Source organism: Quercus robur, chromosome 6 (assembly GCF_932294415.1).
Source record: "Quercus robur chromosome 6, dhQueRobu3.1, whole genome shotgun sequence".
NCBI lineage: Eukaryota > Viridiplantae > Streptophyta > Magnoliopsida > Fagales > Fagaceae > Quercus > Quercus robur.
Genome location: NC_065539.1, coordinates 35,099,011 through 35,105,175, shown reverse-complemented (window position 1 = coordinate 35,105,175; position 6,165 = coordinate 35,099,011).

Genomic DNA, 6,165 nt, shown 5'->3' with positions numbered 1-6,165 from the left:
TTCTGCTTGAGAAGATATCCTCTACTGAAACTGCGAAGGAAGCATGGACCATCCTCCAGACAACCTATGAAGGAACTAAGGCTGTCAAGGATTCGAAACTTCAGAGGCTTACTAATAGCTTCGAAGAGATTAAGATGGAGGAGGATGAGTCATTCGATGAGTTCTATGCCAAGCTCAAGGACATAGTGAACTTAGCCTTTAATCTTGGGGAAACCATTCCCAAACCCAAGATTGTTAGAAAGGTGCTCAGATCTCTACCCGAGAGATTTCATGCCAAGATCACTGTGATTGAGGAATCAAAGGATATTGACAAAATTCCTTTGATAGAGCTGGTTGGTAATTTACAGACCTATGAGTTAGGTTTGACAAGGATAGGGAAATCTAGTAAGGGAAAAAGCAAGGCATTGAAGGCCAAGAGCAGTGACACTGAAGTGTTTTCAGAAAATGAAGATTCTAAGATGAAATCCTATTTCACTTGGCAATTCAAAAATTTTATGAAGAATGCCAATGCTAAAGGGTTTGACAAAGATCACAAGCAGTTTAGTTCATCTTAGTTCAAGAACCAGGACAAAAAATAGAAGGATGCTATGGATGGGGATCAGTACACTGTTCCCTCCGGACCAAAATGCTTTGGGTTTTAAGGCTTTGGTTACATGAAACAAGAGTGCCCTACGTATCTTAAGACCATTGGGAAGTGCAAGGCACTTACTGCTACCTTGACCGACATCGAGCTTGAAGATGATTCTGACAATGAGGATGACGGAATCCTAAATGCCTTCACTGCCACTGTAAATCCTACTAAGGGGATTGTTGAAGATGTGGACGAAGCAGAGCATTTGGTGGAGTCTAAATTTGAGAAGATGGATGAACAAGATAACATCCACATAGCCTATGCAAAATTATACAAAGTCTTAGAAAAACATGAGAAGTTGTATAGGTTGGCCACCAAGAAGCTCAGTGAAGTGGTGCATGAATGAGAAGAAATCTCCACGAAGTTTGATTAAGCCAATCAGACCATTGGAGCACTTTGATTCAAGAAAAACTTCTTGACTGAGAAGACCAGGAAACTTGAGACAGAGTTGTTCCAAGTCAAAGCTCAGTTGGAAAGGACTTCAAGTGCAAAGCTTGATGAGATGCTCAGTCTTCAGAATTTTGCTTCTGATCAAACTGGTTTAAGGTATGATTTCTCTTCTCCTAGTTTTGCTTCTACTAGTATTACTGTTTTTGTTTCTCCTACTAACAATGTTGAATCTGAGAAAAATGATGTGAAAAATGTATTAGTTAGTGAAAACATAGACAAGGGTAAATTTATCTTAGGAGCAACCCCTAAGCTTGATAAGAAAGAGATTAAAAACCCTAGGGCTAATAAGGGAAACACTTAAAAGCCTAAACGAAAGAAGTAGCATCTCTGTTATTATTGTGGAGCAGCTGGACATATTGACCTAATTACTACAAGTGGTTAGCCACACAACAGAGCAACAATCTGATCTTATCCGGAAACCAGTTGCAGCTTCTATCCTCCTTTGCTTCTCTTGGAGATCTACTCAAAGCCCTCATGTTCCTTTCTGTTAAGGACATATTTTGTGTAATTGGCTAATCTTTTGACAAAACGCACTATACTTATATTTAAGTAGATATAGGATGTGTTTAATACTTCAAGAAACATGTTGTTCAAGTCTAGTATTAAAGCCATGAAGATTGGACCAAGAAACAAGTGAAGAAAAGCTATTCATTAAAGCTGGACAATAGCTCGACACTTGCGGACAGATAGCTTGACAGTTGCTCAACAGATAGCTATCTATCAAGATTTAATGAATGAAGCTCAATAGATTCTCGATCAATCGAGGTATCTATCGAGGTTACGGGAATTTAGATTCCAAATCTAAATTTTGGCACAAGCTTATGTATTTGTGTATGGTTTCTTTTCTCATAATCCTAGACATATATAAGACTTATTAAAGAGGCCGTCACATAAGAGAATACAAGGAGAACATATGCAAAAGGTGACCAATGTTTTATTCTCTTTGAAAGAAGCTACTGCGTCTTTGCGCCTTAAGGTTTTGTAACCAAGTGCTTCTTGATCTTCATTATTGATGAACTGAAGAACTTTGCAGCCAACAATCTTCTTCAAGTTGGTGATTGAAGTCGTGTTGGGATTCGCACAATTGGTTATTTACGTACTTGGGAGCCGTGCATCGAAAAGGGAAATTGTCACTACAGAATAAGTCCAATTGGGTATTGGGGTAAGGGTTCAACTATAAGTTGGTATAAGGTACTAGGATTCCTTTACTTGTAACCGCTTATTGTGATAATAGTTGAATTTCGGGAGTGGTGATCTGAAAATTACCTGGTGGGGTTTTTGCCGTTAGGTTTTCCCCATTCGTAAACAAATCACTGTGTCATTATTTTTCTGCTGCATATTTAGTTATTTGGTGATTTGTTTGTGCTACCACGCGTTTGCATGTTGATTAACTTAATTAATTCACTTGGCTAAATTAATTAGTTAATTTATCACAAGGAGTCAATTCGTTTTTGGCCTATCACTTTCGAACTTGAACGGTTTCAATTCTTCCCCTTCACTGCCAGATCAAGAGTTTTCAAAACGGAAAGGTTCTTCCAAGGTGTGGAAGGAAAAATGCTCTAAGTGATTTAGTCACCTTTTTTTTTTTTTCTCTCTCTCTCTCTCGTGTTTTTATTTTTTCATTACTTGTATGTTTTGCTTTCATGTTTCGAGTTAGTTTAGTTTTATGCTTTACTTTGTTTAACATGTTTTTGTTTGTTTATTTTTCAGTTTTGCTTTATTTTATTTTATTTTTAAAAAAATTGAAAAAAAAAATACAAAAACAATGTGTGTTTGTGTACATTGGTACTTATGTACCTTGGATGGCCATTGAAACAAAGTTTTCTAAATTTTGTATCTTTTGTAGCTTAGATGAGCATCTCTATGCACAACTAAGCAAGTGAGTTTTGTGGCTCATGTTTGTGATGAGTAAGATTAAGTAATCTCTTGTACTTAACATTCGTATTACTCTTTTTGACGAGAAGGACTAGAAAGTCTTAAGAGAAAGGCATAAATAACCATCTCACCACTGTTGCTTGCCAATCATGATATGACATCTGTATGCTTTGGCATAGTAAAAGTGCAATGTTAAAAGATTAACTTAATTGGGTATTTCTTTTCTCTCTCTTATATGCCCATACATGGTTTGCTTAAAAGAAAAATATGCAAAGAAAAATAAAAGCAAAAAGAATAAAAATGCTTTATATATAATTGCAAATATGTCTTCTAGGAGATGTTGGAGTTATAGGATATACCTCGAAGGTGCTAGTCTCCATCAAACAGTTATGATTGTGTGTGTGAGTTAAAGTGATTTTCTCATATCTCAAATCGTTATAACATGTAGACACTTATGCAATCTTGCGATATTTTTCACACATAACACGCAATATTCTTTGCTACTCTTGATACATGTGCAGGTACATTGTGATTTGGCCATCACAAGGAATACATGTGTTAATGGCTCACTAAATTGTCTTAACTCGTTTTTAAAATATAAAATTGGTTAGACTTGTTTAGTGTATGTGTGTGTGTGTTTTGGATCTAAATGCTTGACATTTTCTTGATGAGAGATGTTTTTGAGAGCTTAAAATGTTGTTTGGATCTTTGGTTGAGTAGCATGTTTGATTGCATTCATGTCTATGTTTTTCTCTTCTTTGAAAAACTGTTTTTAAGCAATCTCGACAGCTTCTCAATACCTCTCGATAGCTAGGCTATTTATCGAGCTTTTTTAGCTTCCTTTCTCGATAGCTGCTATCGCAATCTCGATCCATTAGGATTCTTGAGATTCAATCTCGACAGCTTCTCAACAGCTACTTGATCCATCGAGGAAATTTATGGATGCTTGATAGATGTTCGATAGCTTCTTGATCCATTGAGCCCCTTTTGCTGTGGACACCTCTTGACAGATCCTCGAATGCTCCTCGATAGCTATTTCTCACTTTTTAAAGCTCGATAACTCTCAATCCATCGAGCTTTATGATTTTCTATATAAAGGGTTAGCACGAATTTCTCTTATTTCTCCCTGATCTCTCTCGACAGAATAGTGTCTCTCCCTCTCCCAAATACCTTAATCTCAACTTCTTCGTCTTCCCCACTCTTTCTTAGGTCGTCTTCTTGCATTTTCACAGGTATGATCTCTTTTCCATCTCTTTATCATACATTTCATACATTTTTTACCAAACTTTTGGGGTTTTTGAAAATTTTTGGGGTTTTTCAAAATTAATGAGGTTTTTGCAATATTTATGGGATGGGTTTTGTTTAAATGAATTTAAAACATCATGCATTGCATTACATCTACATTATAACAATGTTTTAAGCATTTTAGATGTGTGTTTACTTTGTTGCAATGATGTGTGCTAGTAGGTTTGGATTGGGTTGAGCCCATGATGTGTTTAAGTTTGCATGTCACATGTCATGCATTTTTCATGCATACGTATCTTCGTTTATCTTTTTTTTTTCTTTTTTTAATTAATTAATTTATTATTTTTTATTTTTTTTATATTAATCTGTGTTGGTGCTTTTCTGCATGTTTCTTTCTCTCTTTCGTTCTTTTTGTTAGTTGCTTTATGGCACCTAAACGAAAATCCACTCTGTCCCAAAACTTTCTTCCTTCTGGGGCATCTTCCTTTGATTCTACCCCCTCCCATGTCCGGTTCCGTGATGAGAAGGCCAAGTCGGACTTCTCGAAGAACTTTTCACAACGCGGCATTCATTCGGAATGCCAAGTCGTTCTATCTGATTTTTCTGATACTGACCTTCCCACTATCATCTACAGTCGGGGTTGGGAGTCACTGTGTGGCATCCCGGTCACTTGTCCCTCTGTGATCATACAAGAGTTTTACTCTAATATGCATAGATTCGATACTTCAGTACCTCATTTTATCACTCGCGTTAGAGGTACGCACATTGTAGTTACTCCGAATATTGTATCCGAGGTACTACATGTTCCTAGGGTAGCATATCCTGACTACCCTAGCTGTGATCATCTGAGGACTGTGTCCAAAGACGAACCCTCATCTCTATTTTGTGAGACACCTTCATCTTGGGGTGACTGTCAAAACACCCCTTGCTCGAGCTTTACGAAAGGTCTGAGATTCCTTAACATGGTGATGACATTTGTTCTCCATCCATTGTCTCACTATAACTCCATCATAGAGCCTCGTGCTCGATTTTTGTTATCCCTTCTTAAGGGACTCACTATTGATTTTCCCTCTCACTTTGTCCTATCCCTCATAGATGTCTATTGGGATAAGATGACTTATGATAAGCTCATTTTTCCTTCGGCTATCACGTGGATCATTCGCCATTTTTTTGTCTCTTATCCCATGTCTCCTCATTTCTCAGTCATGTATGCCATAGATGCGGCTATCGTCAAACAAAGTGAGGCCCAGCTTCGATCGAAACAGCCATGGATAGAGACAACAGCTCCTTCAGCTTCTTCTGCTCCTTCCACATCTGCACCTTCTTCATCGGCGAGTGGTGTGACCCTCGAGGCGGTCATGATGCAGCTATAGTGCATGGATGCTCGCCTTGACACACTCAGTGATGAGTTGTGTTAGGTGAACACCTATGTCGGCCGTATTGCTAGACGGTAGGCTCGCCTTGGTGGCCTCGTGGAGCCTCCCTCTCCTTCTCTAGAGGTATCTGAGGACGAGGACGATGAAGGTGACTTCGACGACGATGATGATGATGAGGATGAGGATGCTAGCTCGCGCAGTGATGATGAGATGTCTACTTGATTTACTTACCTTTTGTCACTTGTGACAAAAAAGGGAAGTAGTTTTGATATGAGAATAGTCATATATGTAGGGGGAGAGTTAGTATAGGAGATTTTTGTTAGGGGGAGTGTCTATATTTTTTGAGGGATGTAGTAAGGACTTATTTATTTTTTCTTTTCTTCTTTTAGAGATACATTGTTCTTACATTGTGATAGAAAACCTTGTACTTATGATGTTATATATATAAGATGAGGTTGTTATTATAGTTCTTTCACCTATCTTTACATGTATTGTTTCTTTTCTTTCTTTATGCACATGATTCTTGTATATTGTATGCAATCTTTTATTTCTGTTTCACACTAAGATGCCGTGATGAGTTTTGTTTAA